The 18,461-nt window shown below is 49.6% G+C and overlaps 1 protein-coding gene; it reads right to left on the reverse strand.

Annotated features, from left to right (window-relative positions):
• TLE5 (TLE family member 5, transcriptional modulator) overlaps positions 1 to 18,461 on the reverse strand; it is a 99,458-nt gene that overhangs the window by 49,320 nt on the left and 31,677 nt on the right.

The raw sequence follows: 18,461 nt of genomic DNA on the forward strand, positions 1-18,461 counted from the left end.
AGAACAGCGTTCACACTACTGAAATAAGAGGGGTGGGTGGGAGGTGGATTCATCCTTTCTATCCAGAGGTAGTGGTGTCAAATGGTTAAAGCTGTGAACAAAATAAGCCAGCACAGGACTGCCACCAAGCCCAGTCAAAACATTCCCCGTGCATTAGCTGAGTAACGCTTCCAACAATTCTGTAAGTGGTCAGTATTATTTGCTCCCATTTTACAGGTAAGGGCTAGGGAACAGTGAGGCTCCCACGGTAGAGGATGTGGCTGGTCATTTAATTTATTTAATTATTTATTTATTTCATGTGTACACCACCCCATAGCCAAAGCTCTCTGGTCGGTTCACATAACATAAATCATTTAAAAACAATATACAAAAATTAAAAACCACAAAAACATGCAAAATGCGCATACATTTAAAACCACTGTAACAACTTTAGAAACGATGAGCCAAAAAAACAATATATATTGCTAAATGCCTGGGAGAAGAGAAAAGTCTTGACTTGGCGCCGAAAAGATGACAATGTCAGGGAAATTGTTCCACAGTTGTGGGGTCACCACTGAAAAGGCCCTTTCTGGTGTTGCCACCCTTAAGCTTCCTCGGAGGAGGCACCCGGAGGAGGAGCTTAGATGTTGAACACAGTGTACGGGTAGGTTCATGTTGGGAGAGGCGTTCTGTCAGGTATTGTGATCCCAAGCCGTGGAAGGCTTTCTAGGTTAAATCCAGCACCTTGAATTGGGCTCCGAAACGTACAGGCAGCCAATGCAAGCGGGCCAGAGTGGGTCTTATATGCTTGAACCTTCTGGTTGCAGTTGAGGCCAAGCGAGTCAACCGTGGGCTAAAGAAGAGGGGGGAATAGTGAGGCCAGAGGCTGGGAGGCAGAGAAGCAGCCAGGCAAAGAGCCAGAGAAAGAGCAAGGCTGGAGTATGGAAAGGGCGAGAAGGACAGCTAACAGTTCCCAAGGCTTTATTTTAAAATGTATGTTTTGTGAAGGGGACAAGGAGCGCCGTTGGAGGTACTATACAGGTACTATACCGCTGCAATACAGCCTTCTCCGGCTGCCCTTTATTGAGGGAAGTGCGGCCAGAGGCCAGTGGCTGCCTCCAGGGAGCGGCTCTTTTCGATCACAGCACCTCTGCTATGACACTGCCTGCTCAGAGACGTTAGCTGGACGCCCCTTTTGGGGCCTTTCCAGTGCCAGGCAGAGAACAGCTCATTCGCCCCAGACCTTAAATAACTCTTGCTTCACGGTCTACACCAAGCAGGATATGGCACTTTGAAACAGTTTGACAACTGTACATGGAGTGTGTCCTTTGCCCCAACAGTTGTCACTACTGTTATAAACCCTTTTAAAGCAGTAGTGTAGATCCTGCCCTGGGCGGCATCTACACTACTGCTTTAAAAGGGTTTATAACAGTAGCGACAACTGTGGGAGCCCAGGACACACGCCAGATACAGTTTTCAAACCCTTTTCAAAGTGCCATATCCTGCTTGGTGTAGATCTGGCCCTGGTCGATGGCCTTCATAGAATCAGAGAATAGCAGAGTTAGAAGGGGCCTATAAGGCCGTCGAGTCCAATCCAAATATAAATACTGTCTCTGGAGAGGCCACCAGTGAGGGAGGAAGCAGCAGCCAGGCACCTCTCCACCGTGCCTGGGTCCAGCTCCAGCTCAGAGCCCCCTCCCTCCTGCTACCAACTGTCTCTGCAGAGGCCACTAGTGAGGGAGGAAGCAGCAGCCAGGCACCTCTCCACCGTGTCTGGGTCCAGCTCCAGCTCAGAGCCCCCTCCCTCCTGCTACCAACTGTCTCTGCAGAGGCCACCAGTGAGGGAGGAAGCAGCAGCCAGGCACCTCTCCACCGTGCCTGGGTCCAGCTCCAGCTCAGAGCCCCCTCCCTCCTGCTACCAACTGTCTTTGCAGAGGCCACTAGTGAGGGAGGAAGCAGCAGCCAGGCACCTCTCCACCGTGTCTGGGTCCAGCTCCAGCTCAGAGCCCCCTCCCTCCTGCTACCAACTGTCTCTGCAGAGGCCACCAGTGAGGGAGGAAGCAGCAGCCAGGCACCTCTCCACCGTGCCTGGGTCCAGCTCCAGCTCAGAGCCCCCTCCCTCCTGCTACCAACTGTCTTTGCAGAGGCCACTAGTGAGGGAGGAAGCAGCAGCCAGGCACCTCTCCACCGTGTCTGGGTCCAGCTCCAGCTGAGAGCCCCCTCCCTCCTGCTGTCAACTGTCTCTGGAGAGGCCACCAGTGAGGGAGGAAGCAGCAGCCAGGCACCTCTCCACCGTGCCTGGGTCCAGCTCCAGCTGAGAGCCCCCTCCCTCCTGCTACCAACTGTCTCTGCAGAGGCCACTAGTGAGGGAGGAAGCAGCAGCCAGGCACCTCTCCACCGTGTCTGGGTCCAGCTCCAGCTGAGAGCCCCCTCCCTCCTGCTGTCAACTGTCTCTGGAGAGGCCACCAGTGAGGGAGGAAGCAGCAGCCAGGCACCTCTCCACCGTGCCTGGGTCCAGCTCCAGCTGAGAGCCCCCTCCCTCCTGCTACCAACTGTCTTTGCAGAGGCCACCAGTGAGGGAGGAAGCAGCAGCCAGGCACCTCTCCACCGTGCCTGGGTCCAGCTCCAGCTGAGAGCCCCCTCCCTCCTGCTACCAACTGTCTCTGCAGAGGCCACCAGTGAGGGAGGAAGCAGCAGCCAGGCACCTCTCCACCGTGTCTGGGTCCAGCTCCAGCTGAGAGCCCCCTCCCTCCTGCTGTCAACTGTCTCTGGAGAGGCCACCAGTGAGGGAGGAAGCAGCAGCCAGGCACCTCTCCACCGTGCCTGGGTCCAGCTCCAGCTGAGAGCCCCCTCCCTCCTGCTACCAACTGTCTCTGCAGAGGCCACTAGTGAGGGAGGAAGCAGCAGCCAGGCACCTCTCCACCGTGCCTGGGTCCAGCTCCAGCTGAGAGCCCCCTCCCTCCTGCTGTCAACTGTCTCTGGAGAGGCCACCAGTGAGGGAGGAAGCAGCAGCCAGGCACCTCTCCACCGTGCCTGGGTCCAGCTCCAGCTGAGAGCCCCCTCCCTCCTGCTACCAACTGTCTCTGCAGAGGCCACCAGCGAGGGAGGAAGCAGCAGCCAGGCACCTCTCCACCGTGCCTGGGTCCAGCTCCAGCTGAGAGCCCCCTCCCTCCTGCTACCAACTGTCTTTGCAGAGGCCACCAGTGAGGGAGGAAGCAGCAGCCAGGCACCTCTCCACCGTGCCTGGGTCCAGCTCCAGCTGAGAGCCCCCTCCCTCCTGCTACCAACTGTCTCTGCAGAGGCCACCAGTGAGGGAGGAAGCAGCAGCCAGGCACCTCTCCACCGTGCCTGGGTCCAGCTCCAGCTGAGAGCCCCCTCCCTCCTGCTACCAACTGTCTTTGCAGAGGCCACCAGTGAGGGAGGAAGCAGCAGCCAGGCACCTCTCCACCGTGCCTGGGTCCAGCTCCAGCTGAGAGCCCCCTCCCTCCTGCTACCAACTGTCTCTGCAGAGGCCACCAGTGAGGGAGGAAGCAGCAGCCAGGCACCTCTCCACCGTGCCTGGGTCCAGCTCCAGCTGAGAGCCCCCTCCCTCCTGCTACCAACTGTCTTTGCAGAGGCCACCAGTGAGGGAGGAAGCAGCAGCCAGGCACCTCTCCACCGTGCCTGGGTCCAGCTCCAGCTGAGAGCCCCCTCCCTCCTGCTACCAACTGTCTCTGCAGAGGCCACCAGTGAGGGAGGAAGCAGCAGCCAGGCACCTCTCCACCGTGTCTGGGTCCAGCTCCAGCTGAGAGCCCCCTCCCTCCTGCTGTCAACTGTCTCTGGAGAGGCCACCAGTGAGGGAGGAAGCAGCAGCCAGGCACCTCTCCACCGTGCCTGGGTCCAGCTCCAGCTGAGAGCCCCCTCCCTCCTGCTACCAACTGTCTCTGCAGAGGCCACTAGTGAGGGAGGAAGCAGCAGCCAGGCACCTCTCCACCGTGCCTGGGTCCAGCTCCAGCTGAGAGCCCCCTCCCTCCTGCTGTCAACTGTCTCTGGAGAGGCCACCAGTGAGGGAGGAAGCAGCAGCCAGGCACCTCTCCACCGTGCCTGGGTCCAGCTCCAGCTGAGAGCCCCCTCCCTCCTGCTACCAACTGTCTTTGCAGAGGCCACCAGTGAGGGAGGAAGCAGCAGCCAGGCACCTCTCCACCGTGCCTGGGTCCAGCTCCAGCTGAGAGCCCCCTCCCTCCTGCTACCAACTGTCTCTGCAGAGGCCACTAGTGAGGGAGGAAGCAGCAGCCAGGCACCTCTCCACCGTGTCTGGGTCCAGCTCCAGCTGAGAGCCCCCTCCCTCCTGCTGTCAACTGTCTCTGGAGAGGCCACCAGTGAGGGAGGAAGCAGCAGCCAGGCACCTCTCCACCGTGCCTGGGTCCAGCTCCAGCTCAGAGCCCCCTCCCTCCTGCTACCAACTGTCTTTGCAGAGGCCACCAGTGAGGGAGGAAGCAGCAGCCAGGCACCTCTCCACCGTGCCTGGGTCCAGCTCCAGCTGAGAGCCCCCTCCCTCCTGCTACCAACTGTCTCTGCAGAGGCCACTAGTGAGGGAGGAAGCAGCAGCCAGGCACCTCTCCACCGTGCCTGGGTCCAGCTCCAGCTGAGAGCCCCCTCCCTCCTGCTGTCAACTGTCTCTGGAGAGGCCACCAGTGAGGGAGGAAGCAGCAGCCAGGCACCTCTCCACCGTGCCTGAGTCGAGCTCCAGCTGAGAGCCCCCTCCCTCCTGCTACCAACTGTCTCTGGAGAGGCCACCAGTGAGGGAGGAAGCAGCAGCCAGGCACCTCTCCACCGTGCCTGGGTCCAGCTCCAGCTGAGAGCCCCCTCCCTCCTGCTACCAACTGTAACTGCTGAACTTTGCCACTAAGATTGTAGTGCCTGAATTTGCTTTCCTTTCCCCCCTCCTCCTCCTTCCTCCCAATCCCCTTTCCTTTTGTGTCATGTCTTTTAGATTGTAAGCCTGTGGGCAGGGACTGTCAAGAAATACTTTTGTAAGCCGCCATGAGAGCCTTTTTTGGCTGAATGGCGGCATAAAAATCCTTAAATAAATAAATATAAATAAACCCCCTGCTCAATGCAGGAATCCACCCTAAAGCATCCCTGACAGATGCTTGTTCAGCTGCCTCTTGAAGGCCTCTAGTGTGGGAGAGCCCACAACCTCACCAGGCAACTGATTCCATTGTTGTACTGCTCTAGCAGTCAGGAAGTTTTTCCTGATGTCCAGCTGGGCATGTTCCAACTCTGCTATTCTGATTCTAACCTGCATGCAGTTACACCAGCTCTTACAGTGCCGTCCTATACACTTCTGCTCGCCAAGTAAATCCCAAAAACTTCAACGAGGCTTACTCCTAGACACAATCCTATTCACAAATGTTACCTGGGGGCAGGGTTAGTGCCAGACTATTTTGTGCCCTAGGCAAGGCGAGCTACTTGCACACACACACACTGGGAGGGGCCAAAGCCAGTGGTGGAAATAGGGCCAGAGGCAAATCAAGTCAGTGTGGTGTAGTGGCTAGAGTGCTGGACTGGGAGTCAGGAGATCTGGGTTCTAATCCCCACTCAGCCATGGAAACCCACTGGGTGACTTTGGGCCAGTCACAGACTCTCAGCCCAACCTACCTCACAGGGTTGTTGTTGTGAGGATAAAATGGAGAGGAGGAGGATTATGTACACTGCCTTGGGTTCCTTGGAGGAAAAATGGCATGATATAAATGCAATAATAAAATAAATAAAGGCCGCCGCCACCCCCTCCCTCCCTCCCTCCCTCTCTTTTTGCCAACCCCTTTTCTCTCTGTCCTGCGTGAGCGTAACTTTAGGGGTGCAGATTACTCAGCCCTGGGATAGGAGATGAAGATCAGGGTATTGCTAGTGACTCCATTTTCATTGTAAGAGCCCTTTTTAAACAAGAAAGACCCGGAAAAATAATCAGGGAGGGATAAATTCTAGAGAAAGGAGATGGTTCTCTTTAGAGCCCTCTAGCTGCAACTTGCAGATAAAAGATAAGGAAGGGTGGCTATGAATATTTAAAATGTAGCAAGCGTAACCTGCCCCTTCTCAGGATGTGTTTCTAGCTTGAGACACTAATTCTTTAAGTATTATTATTAGCTTATTTCAATACCAGCTACTTCCAGGCATTTTACAGAGGGTTTGCATTCTTAATTGGATGGGGCTGTAACTGGGGTGGGGTGGGAGAGACAGAATGCCCACTATTTTCCTAAAAAACTCATGCATCAAAAAGCAGATTTTTTTTATGCCCATTGGGGCAGGGGCCCTTGCCACAGTATTCAGCCTTCAACATAACCCTTTGCCATCGGGGACATTAATAAAAATAATAATTGCCCCTTCTCCCAAACTGTTTAATAACAACAGCAACAACAATAATAATATTTTATTCCATACCTATGCAATACCTATTATGAAGTCATTATTTAAAAAAATAAAATAGCAATACATCACACGATGCTAGCAGAATGGCAAACCCAATTCTAAGCTCAGATCCACCTTAAATTGCTTTTCCAAGCTTCTGCTACTGTGGGCCGCCACTGATTGGTTGCATCAAGGCAGGACAGGTAGCCAATCAGCAACTTGGGATCCCACATGGGTCTATGCCGTCAAAGCTAGAGCAGGCTAATCAGGGGACGGAGGGAGAGAGAGAAAGGAGGCTAAATGGGAAAGAGCGAGGGAGAGAGATACTGAGGGAGGAGGACGCATGGGCGTGGGTTGCTCCCTAGTGCATTCTGGGTATTGTAGTTGCTTTCCCCAGTGCAATATTCTGTTGTTTTGTCAATGCAAAGCTTTCCCACAGGAATACATTAATTTGGCTTCGTGGTGGAGGTTGCTACTTCTGGAGCAACAAAGGGGTGAATATAAGACCTTTTTTATACCCCCCTTTTCTCCTGTGTTTTTGCATTTTTACAAAATGTTGGGAGGGGATGTATTTTTCAACGTTTTCAAATACATCCCCCCCCCACACACAAATTGCAAATACACACGAGAAAAGAAAAGAGACAGGCAGAATAAATACACAGGAGAAAACATCTCAGGGGAACTGCACATATATGAGAAGGCTGGAGGCAGTATTGTGGCAAACCCCCAAGACTGAGTTGGCCTCTCTTTTTCCTCCTCCTCACTTCTCCCTCCTAAAGGCCTTTCCTTTTGTGTTGTGTCTTTTAGATTGTAAGCCTGTAGGCAGGGACTGCCTTACCTCTGATATTTTTATTTCACTCTGAGTCTGGGAGCATTTTTGGCTGAAGAGTGGAGTAAAAATGCATGCAATAAATAATGTATATGTACAATGTTATGAATGTCTGCTAAGAATTACATCTCATTAAGTTCAATGAAATCTGAATTTAAGGTAATCAGGGCATTGAGCAGGGGGTTGGACTCGATGGCCTTGTAGGCCCCTTCCACCTCTGCTATTCTATGATTCTATGACTCATTAAAATGGCCTGCAAAGGTGGGGCTAGCTATTTCTTTGTGGTATTTAAAAGTACTAAGTTACCCGAAGGGTCATCTCCTTCCATACATACCTGCTCAGACACTATGTTTGCCTTTGGAGGCCTCCTCCAGGTACACCCAACATGTGAAGTCAGGCAGGAAACTCCTACAGGGAAGGGACTTTTCCGTTGTGGCACCCTGATTATAGAATGACCTTCCCAAAGAAGTTTTCCTGTTGGGCTTTTTGACACCAGTGAAGACCTTTTTATTTTCCCAGGCATTTTGATCTTTCAGTTTCTGCTGTTTATAAATCTTCCATTGTGTTTTTAAATCTTTCAGCTGTCATTTTAAATGTTGAAAAGATGATAATGATGTTTTAGGGTGCTGTATTTTATGTTGTGAACTGCCCAAAGAGTTTCAGCTATTCAACAGTACAGAAAAGTAATTAAATAAATATAGCTTCATCCCTGTACGTCCATGGTACTTTACAGAACAATACAAGTGACAAGAAGAAATGGCAGCAGCCCCAAATCCAAACGGCCAGGCAACCCCTCGACCAGGACAGACCCAGAGGCAGAGAGAACAGGGTGAGGTGCAGAATCCAAAACCCACAGTAGGGCCGGCTTTTCATTAGGACCAACCAAAGTTGGTCCTTCAGCAGGTGGCATTTGTATGCATGCAGCACCTGGTGAAATCGCCTCTTCATCGCAACAGTTAAAGTTGCTAGAGCCCTGCCCCCTTTTGTATCTGGTCAAGAGGGCAGGGCTCCTGCAGCTTTAACTGTTGTGATGAAGAGGGAATTTCACCAGGTGCTGCATGCATACATTGGATATTAAGCAACCTAATTAAGAATTGGCTTGGCCGTGCGGAGGAGGAAGGAGGAGTTGCACAGCACCTGGACAAACAGGTGGGAGGGCGCTTGCACATTACCCCTGAAGGGGAAATGCATCACCCCAGAGAGGGCAGCACTTTGCACACGTAAATTTAGATGTAAATGTGGAAATTTAGAAACGCTTGCTCTCGTTTCAAACAAGTGCATCTCCCCATAGCAGAGAGGAGGCTTGTGGGTCTGCTCAGCGGCTGTCCAGGTGTAAAAAAGTACATGAGCCTGTTTTGAAGCCTTGTTCCTCTACCTTATGGTCTTTTGACTTTAAACCAGACTTAAGACTGGACACCTCTTCAAACAGAGCATTGCCACTCTAGACAGAGCAGTCGGAGCAGGTTTGGGCTCACCTGGGAGAGGTTGATATGGCGCAGCCGCCATTCCAAAGCCATCCTGGGGCAAACCTCCTAAACTCCGATCCAAAAAAGTCGGGCACTTATCCCCCACTTTTTTGGACCGCTGATTGGCTGCCATTGGCTGAAGGAAGGCTGGTTTGGCCGCACGTCCCTCTCTTCCTCCCCTTCTGGCTTCCCCATTCCTTCCCTTCTAATTTTTTTTTAAATCTATAGATGTGATCTTTCGCATCTATAGATAAAAACAAATGCGGGGTGGGGAGGAACAGCGAGAGGGAAGTGAGCTGATTCGTGTCCCTGTGCACTCCTTCTGGTGCAGATGCCAGGAAGCAGCTTGAGTGCGGGAGCCTGAGGCCGCCTGGTACCAACGGTGCTGTCAAGACAGGGCCCAGGGCCCAGCCTTCCCCACTAGGTTTAGGCTGACTGACTATATGGAAAGGAGGACCAGGCTCCTGTATCATTTGCATAGAAAAAGGAATTTCAGCAGGTGGCATTTGTATGCATGCAGCACCTGGTGAAATCGCCTCTTCATCGCAACAGTTAAAGTTGCTAGAGCCCTGCCCCCTTTTGTATCTGGTCAAGAGGGCAGGGCTCCTGCAGCTTTAACTGTTGTGATGAAGAGGGAATTTCACCAGGTGCTGCATGCATACAAAAGACACCTGTTGAAATTCCCTTTTCTATGCAACTGTTAAGGATACAGGAGTCCTGTCCTCCTTTCCCCATGGTCAGCCTAACCAGGGTGAGATTTAAAATCATGGTCTTGGTTTCCAGATTTGCATGGAGGCCTATCAGTTAGCACATGCAAATTCGAGGCAAATCTGCGCCCTCTTTTTGGCGGTGGTGTTGGCTTTTGGCAATGCCCAAAGGATGAGTAGGCGTTCTGGGCTAGCAAGAGACCCGCGCCACCAACAAACTACATTTCCCACAAATCCTTGCGTGGCTGGCTAACCGCCCCTCTCGTAAGCGCGCTGGCGCTCTCTCCATGCTGTCAATCAAAGTAACGTGGGGCCCTGCAGCCTTGCTTTCTCCTGACTGGTTGGTTGCTATAATTGCAACCCATTGATCTAACCCGGGCAAGGTTTTCATGCTGGCCATCAATCAAGCATTAGGGAGAGAAAGAGAGAGAGAGGGAGGGAGAAAGAAAGGGAGGGAGAAAGAAAGGGGAGCTCATCCCTCCAGCGTTAAAAGCCAAATCTCTCCAGGGCTCACCAGCAAGGGCTCTCTTCCAAAAAACCTGTTTTGTTTTGCTTCTCCCTCCTCTCCTTCCCTCTCCCCACATCTCTGCCTCGCCTTAACAACACCAAAAGCAGAATCCAAGCCGTGATACAGGGGAAACAACAAAGACCCGGAGCCGGTGCCTCTGGGCATATGCAGAGTGAGTTAGCCGCTGCCGAGGCTGCGGGAGTAAGCCTCGTTGAATAGAGCCGGGCAGGATCTACACCACTGCTTTAAAACGGTTTAGTAGTGACAACTGTTGGGGCCCAGGACACGGTCCACATACAGTTTTCAAACCGTTTTCAAAGACTCATATCCTGCTTGGTGTAGATCTCTGAGAAAACGCGCTCAGGGTTGTGCTGCCCTACGTCAGTTACAACCCTAGAACACTTTACCTGGCAGCAACGCCCATTGAACTGGGGAGGCGTGAATAGGGTTGCAGTGACGGGCTGCAATTTTAGATACCCTTACCTGAGATTAAGCCCCATCGCTTTTAATGGGACTTACTTCTGTGTAGGTGTGCATAAGATCACACTGTTAGGGTGCAATCCTATATACATACAAACAATGAATCTTACTTTTGCAATAAATGCAATATAATGTGTAGACATGCATAAGACTTTTGTAAACTGCTTAGAGAGCTTCGGCTATGGGGCGGTACATAAATTTAATAAATAAATAAATAAGATTGCGATGATGATGATTTTAAAAGCTAGGATAATTTCCAGGTAAGATCCAGTTCCCCCACACTTTTTTTGGGCCCTGTTCGTAAGACACCTTAAACCTCTGTGGCTTCAGGTGTCCCCTGAACAGGGCCTTTATTTTACTTTAAACCCTGGTTTGTGGCTTCACAGGGACAGCAGGGTGTATGACAATGTAGCAGTAATGAAAAACAACAACAACCTCACACTGAAAGCAAAATGAGAAATGGAGCCGTTTATATAGGTAGATAGATTGGAATTTAGATTGGAAGCTGCTCGGGGCAGGGAACATTTTTGTTGTTGTTTTGGTTATGTTACTTGGGCCAAATCTACACCAAGCAGGATTTAACACTTTGGAAACGGTTTGAAGACTGTATATGGAGTGTGTCCTGGGCCCCAACAGTGGTCAAAACCATTATAAACCATTTAAAGCTGTAGTGTAGATCCTGCCTTGGTAAAGTGCAGCAGCCCCTTAGATACAAAAATGATACGTAAAGTGCACAGCACTTTATATACAAACATTAATCTCTCTCTTTAAAAATAACGACAAATAAATCGGAAGGGACGTGTCCATACTAAATGAAACTGCCCATCTAGCAGAGGACAGTTTGCTTTCTACCTGGTAGCGGCTCACCTGAGGTTACCTGATCCCTTTCAGCAGCTTACCTGACCCCTTTCAACTGGCAATGCCCGGGATTGAACACAAGGCCTTCTGCATGCAACGACTCTGCTCCTCCATCACTGAGCTATGGTCCTTCCCCTAAAGATAAAGTAAGATTCCAGTCCTAAGGGTTCTAAGTAAAGGGCTGGTTTGAAATAGGGAGCTGCCCTATACCAGATCAGATGAATTCCCTGACTAGCCAGTAATGTTTACTCCAACAGATAGCACCTATACAGGGGTTTCAGGCCAAGAAATGCTCCCTGCCATACTTTTCAAGGGAAGATGCTGGCAATTGAACTGGGGACTTTCTGTATGCAAACCAGGGGCTCAGCGATCCTTTGCTTCAATGTATGAGCAAAGCAGGGCAGCTAAATAGCAGGCAGAGGATTAAAGCAGAGCCAGCATTAGTAACTGGTATCCGTGGCAGCCACTAGGCCTCTGGAACCTCAGGGGGCCCTTAGCCTCCCACACCTGGCAGCTGGGTCTGGGACCTGCCTGCCATTTTAATTACCCACAATGCCTCCAATATTGCGACGCTGCAGGGTATTCTGGGAAATTAAAATGGCAGCTCCCACTGGGGACATTTTAATCACTCACAAATTCCTGGAGCAATGCTACCTCGTCCCCCAACCCCCCACCACCACCATCCATGTGGAGCGTAACAGAGGTATTAACTTGCCTTAAGATCTGTGGGCTTCATTTCCATAAGGACTAGAAACTTAGAACCCTCCACAAGTTCTGTCTACAACCTTTTGATGGAGGAGGCAAGGCGTTAATGAATGGTTGGATTAACAGAGATCCCCAAACCAGCAAGCTTTTCAGACAGCCTCCCAGTCAACCATAGTGAACTAGGAGTGCTCAGTCTGTAGCCTTAGGGCTTGAGATAGTAACACTGAAAACCCTCCAAACATGTGCAAAGTGCCTACTGTGTATGCATCTAGAAACAATAGCAGTTCCCCTCCTCCGCACTGCTTTCAAGAAGAGCTTTTGGCAGACTGGCACAGTAAATCCAGGAGAAAATGTTTGTTTCAGTGATGCAGAGGGCCTCCCCAACTGAGTTCTGGCCTGTCTGAGGAAAGGAGGCAGAAAACAAATGGAAGTCTTAGATGATAACAACACACACACACACACACACACACACACACACACACACACACACCTGAGAATAAGCTCCTCCCCTGGTTTGAATGAAGATCGCTTGTAAGCCCCTTGAGGCAGAGACTTCTCTGATTAAATCTTGTAAAGAACCCTGCTCACTAGAGACAGGTGAGCATTTTATCTGGTCTGTTTTTTATAAGAACATTTCCAAATTTGCAAATATCTTCCTAAATGGGACAGTTTGAATCCTGGAGTATTCAACCATGCTTGTGGTGATGAAATTGGGTTGCCACCTCTCTTTTTTTCTGATGGCGGCTCCTTTAAAAAAAAAAAAGCCTACATGGATGGCAGGTGTTTTGCTTGGAAGATATAAGCGCCAGCACCATGTTAAATTTTAAAACAGGAGTGGGGAAGCCATGGCCCATCTCCAGATATGGTTGGACTTCAGCTCCCATCAGGCCCAGCCAGCATGGGTGATGGACAGGAATAATGGGAACTGGAATCCATCAAACAACTGGAGGTCCAACACCCCTGTTTTAAAAGTGTCCAAAACAAAGCATACACACAATTTGTTGTTGTTGTAATAATGAGTTATAACAATTTAAAGCAGCTAAAACAATTAAAAATGTCAGTACCCTGTAAAACGGGTAATCCTAATCTTGCCACCCCATCCAACCCACATGACCTCTTGGGGTTCCCCCAGGGAGCGAGGCTTTGGTGCCAAGCCCCGCCACCTGGAGAAATCCCCTCAGAGGGTCATAGAATCATAGAATAGTAGAGCTGGAAGGGGCCTCTAAGGCCATCGAGTCCAACCCCCTGCTCAATGCAGGAATCCACCCTAAAGCATCCCTGACAGACGGTTGTCTAGTGTGGGAGAGCCCACAACCTCCCTAGGTAACTGGTTCCATTGTCATACTGCTCTTACAGTCAGGAAGTTTTTCCTGATGTCCAGCCGGAATCAGGCTTCCTGTCACTTGAGCCCATTGGTCTGTGTCCTGCACTCTGGGAGGATGGAGAAGAGATCCTGTCCTCCTTTTAAGTATTTGAAGAGTGCCATCATGTCTCCCCTCAATCTCCTCTTTTCCAGGCAGCCCTACTGCTATCTCCAATCTGACGTGAGTCAGCCTGGCCATTGGGACCTGCCCACATGCAGATGGGGGACAACATTCCTTCGCTCCAGGTTTCATTCAGAACCAATTAGAACATTAAAGGAGTTAGAGTTCTGCACCTTGGAGAGCTCCTTTGGAGTTCTGACTGGTTCCGAATGAAACCCAGAGCAGATTCACCACCCCACAGGCATCGGAGCCACCAGCCTCTACTGGGGGGCTCTGGCTGCCCAGTACTGGTTTTTAAGCCCTGTTCCCTCATTGGGGTTTTGGCTGCCCCTGTTTGGTTCTGGCTGAGTTTCTAAGTGCTATTGTAGCAGATTCTTCCACCTGACTGAAGCTGGCGTTTTATACTGAAATGTTTCGCGTTTTAAATTTTATAATTTATTTTTTGTTAAAGCTATAACATTTATAAACTGGATGTGCTATGTGTGGTCGTTTGTTTCGTTTTGAGCATGCTGAATCACACACGTCTCATCGCCTGCATATCGGTTACGTTACAAAATCCCGTCCAGGGCTGTGAAATGCCTGGAAGCAGAGGAAAGCCTTACCCTGGCGCCAGAAAACATGACAATGTTGGCATGTATAAATGTTTGGATATATGGTTAGGATGTCATCAAGGGAGTTGGGAGCGTAAGACCATAGATGCACAGTGGGAAGGGACTGGCACTCTGCGTATGCCCAGAGACAAGGCCAGATCTTTCTTGTCTCTGGGTGTATGCCAAAGAAAAGGAGTTGTGCTATGTGGCTGTGGTTGAAGGAGGACAGGTGCAGCTAGGAGACCAAGGCCAAGAATATGGACACCGTTTTTCCCTTGTGTGGGAAGGGGTTAGTTTGCCTTCTTCCTAGAGTGATTTGTGTTATCATGAGACAGGGGAGACTGACACACCCTCCCTCTGAAATATTCTAGTCGCCGGCTGTACCTGTCCCTCTCTCCCAAGCAGCTGCGCAGTCTAAATTTTTAATGCGTCACATTTCATCCTAATCTTTTATTGATCACGTTATTTATTTTGCCAAAATCATGGCAGCGCTAATCACAGTGAAGACGTTGCTGTGTGCGTGTGTGTGTTCACTCGCTTGCATGTGGCACACCTTTACACCTTTTTCTACATCGAGAGATCCTGGAGCTCAAACTTACCCCAAAATCTAATTGGGGAATTCTTCACTTTCGTGTCTGGCTATGGCAGGCTGGCATGAATGTTTTGGCTTCAAACTCCCATCTACGGATAGATGACTCTGTCAGTTTAATCCAGTGTTAAATTTGGTTTGTCTCAAACCTTGAGATTTTTTCCCTCCAATACATTTGCACAAAAACTTATACACATTTTTGGCCGTTTCTCCAAAAACAATTCTCCTAATTGTTTTGCAAGCAATTTTTCTAATTCAATGCATTTGGAATGTTATTTTGCTAACAGACAGGTGTTTGTGTGCACTCTTTGGTTGGAGAGAACCGTTGCAAAATTCAGGGAAGTCCAAATTTTGAGGCATGTCTGTGTTTGGGTTCAACTTGCCAGTTTGAAAGTGTGAAATTGGGTAAATTTGCATTGAAATGCGAACCAAGCGAATTTCTCCCCCATAAAGAGAGCCAGCGTGGTATAGTGGTTAGAGTGTTGGACTGGGAGTCGGGAAATCTGGGTTCTAGTCCCCACTCGGCCATGGAAACCCACTGGGTAACTTTGGGCCAGTCACAGACTCTCAGCCCAACCCACCTCACAGGGTTGTTGTTGTGAGGATAACATGGAGAGGAGGAGGAACCTTGGGTTCCTTGGAGGAAAAAAGGCAGGATATAAGTGATAGATAGATAGATAGATAGATAGATAGATAGATAGATAGAAAAATAAATAAATAAAATGCCTACTTCCCTCATCTCACATGATTGGCTATGCTGTGTATGGCTGAGGGGAGTTTGAGGGAAAGACATCTGCCCACCCCTGATTTAAAGGGTGACAGACCAAAGAAGAGGTGCAGGATGGGAGACTTTAGATATAGGGACACTGAACATATAGGGCAAAGTGTTGTGTACATATCTGGAAATATCAGCCCTATCTCCCTTTTCTGACAGTGCTATGGGACTTCCAGTGGAGCTGGCTGGTAAACAGAAATGAGGCCTGGTGTGAACACAGCTGAAGTGTCCGTGGTTAATATCTGCTCTGGGGCCTCTTTAAAAACCTTTTAACACAGGGCAGAGGTGTTTAGGAGCTGCCATTTTGACTTCCCACGATGGCAGGGAGCGGTGCCATGTCATGGGCATCATGGGAAAACAAAATGGCAGCCGCTTTGCAGGGTTGCTGCTCGATGCTGCCACAGCCACCAACTCAGCCCACCAGGTGGCGCCACTGACACCTGGGTGGGAGCTTGGCATAGGGTGCCCTCATCAAACTGGTACCATCCTGAACTTGGCACTAAGCGAAATATGCCCAGAGCCACTCTTATTATGGCCAGTAAAGACCACGGGAGCTGTTCATTCCTATGGGAGAAAGTTAAAATTGTTGGAATTGAAAGGAAATTGAGTGAGCGTGAGCCTAGTCCTGCTTCACACACCCACAAGCCCAAAAGGTTACATATTGTGAACATGTAATTTAATAACATGTGAACCTGACAATGCACTTTTGCTAAAAGCATCTGATTTGACTTGCAAAATCCTTTGCCAACCAGTCAAGAACAGGAAGGGAAGAAGGAGAGGTGTGACCGTTTTAATTTTTTTATTATTTTCCCAATTTCATTCAAGATGCACTTTCACAAAAAGACCTCTTCCCCACCCCAGGCAGAAGCATTCTACTTATGCTCAGAAGTGCTGTTGTTACATTTCAACAAGCTGCTTCTTGTAAATCTAAAAGCACAGCACTCGGCCCTTTGTTCTGCAGGTAGGCTGGGAAGAACAACGTAAGCTCAGTGGGGAAAAAACTCTGTACATGCTCACCATCCATCGTGTGTACCAGCATTTGGTTGAAAGTGTGTGACAACATTATGAAGGGCCTAAAGGAAGTGGGGGAAAGAGGAAGTGGCATCCTGGCTAAGAAAGGCAGCGTGGTGTAGTGCTTAGAGAAGCCTTCCCCAATATGGCGCCCTCCAGAAATTTTGCACTACAGTTCCCATTATCCTCAGCCACCAACCTCCACTACAGTCCCCCCTCATTGCCCAGTTTCTGTCTCCCAAACCACCATTCTTCCGTCCATCAGGGCAGCCGTTACCCGGTCGAGGGCAGAGGCTGGAAATGTAGGACGAGAGCTCAACCGGCAGCCTCATCACTGGACAGGCGCAATGACAGAGAGCCAGGCCGGGGGATCTACTCCTGCAGAATCCGTGCTAACTGCAGGCAGTTTGACGCGCTTCTTCTCCTGCCACGACAGGGCTGAAAAATGGCTTCTGTGAACTTGGGAATCCCTGTGATGCCATGGGGTGGGCGAGGTTCGTATCAGATCACCGCTACATGCAAATCCGTATTGTGAGCTATTTCCCTCTTTGCTGGTGTCTAATCAGCCAGAGCAGTAAAATATCCGTCCCGCTTATAGTGAATTCAGGTGGTGTGTGCCAACAGCATTAGAGCCACCCAGAGTGAGAAACGAGAGGGAGGGATCTGCATTCTTAGAGGAAACTCTATGATTTTCCACAGTACAAGGAATCTTAAACACAAACAAAAAGAAAAAACGGGTGTGTGTGTGTGTGGCAAGGCTCCTATACGGCTTGGGTCCAGGTTATCTGAAAGACCGCGTTCTCCCTTATGAGCCTGCCCGTGCTTTGAGATCTTCAAAGCCTTCCTCTCAGTCCCACCACCATCACAGGCGCGCCTGGTGGGAACACGGGAGAGGGCCTTCTCGGTGGCTGCTCCAGTACTCTGGAACTCTCTTCCCGGGGAAGCTAGACTGGCTCCCTCCTTGATGGGCTTTCAGAGGCAGGCAAAAACTTCTTTGTTCCAGCAGGCCTTTGGAGAATAATCTGGTCCTCCATCTATGTTAAGGACTTTTAAAATTGTCATGTATTTTTAATGTTTTAATGTTTTAATATTGGAATATATTTTAAATGTTTGTATATTTCTATTCAAGAGGCAGCTGGACAACCGTCTGTCAGGGATGTTGTAGGGTGGATTCCTGCATTGAGCAGGGGGTTGGACTGCAGGGCCTTATAGGCACCTTCCAACTCTACTATTCTATGATTCTATGAAAAGGTGGGATACAAATAAATATGATGATGATGATGATGATGATGATGATGATGATGATGATGATGATGGAAACCCAACCCCCAAATACAAATGAACAACTACTGAGCATTCTCTGTAATCACAGAATATGGATTTGACAATTGGAAAAGAAAAAGTGAAAAAGGTGTGGTAGTGGAATGGAGAACTGCAGAGGAGAGTGTGGCTGGCTGGAACACCTCTTCTATGAAGATACGCTGCAACCTTTTGTTGCAGATCCAAGTTGTGTAGTCAGGTCACATAGAATTACTACGTAATCTAATCACATAGAATTACTAGCAGACCCCAGATTCTGTGGCAGGTTTTACTTCTGCTGTGCCACTTTTATTTATTTATTTATTTATTTATTTATTACATTTTTATACCGCCCAATAGCCGAAGCTCTCTGGGCGGTTCACAAAAATTAAAATCATCATAAAACAACCAACAAGTTAAAAATACAAATACAAAATACAATATAAAAAGCACAACCAGGATAAAACCACGCAGCAAAATTGATATAAGGTTAAAATACAGAGTTAAAACAGTATAATTTAAATTTAAGTTAAAATTAAGTGTTAAAATACTGAGTGAATAAAAAGGTCTTCAGCTGGCGACGAAAGGAGTACAGTGTAGGCGCCAGGCGGACCTCTCTGGGGAGCTCATTCCACAACCGGGGTGCCACAGCAGAGAAAGCCCTCCTCCTAGTAGCCACCTGCCTCACTTCCTTTGGCAGGGGCTCACGGAGAAGGGCCCCTGTAGATGATCTTAAGGTCCGGGTAGGTACATATGGGAGGAGGCGTTCCTTCAAATAACCTGGCCCCAAACCG

Source organism: Elgaria multicarinata, chromosome 23 (genome assembly GCF_023053635.1).
Source record: "Elgaria multicarinata webbii isolate HBS135686 ecotype San Diego chromosome 23, rElgMul1.1.pri, whole genome shotgun sequence".
Taxonomy (NCBI): domain Eukaryota; kingdom Metazoa; phylum Chordata; class Lepidosauria; order Squamata; family Anguidae; genus Elgaria; species Elgaria multicarinata.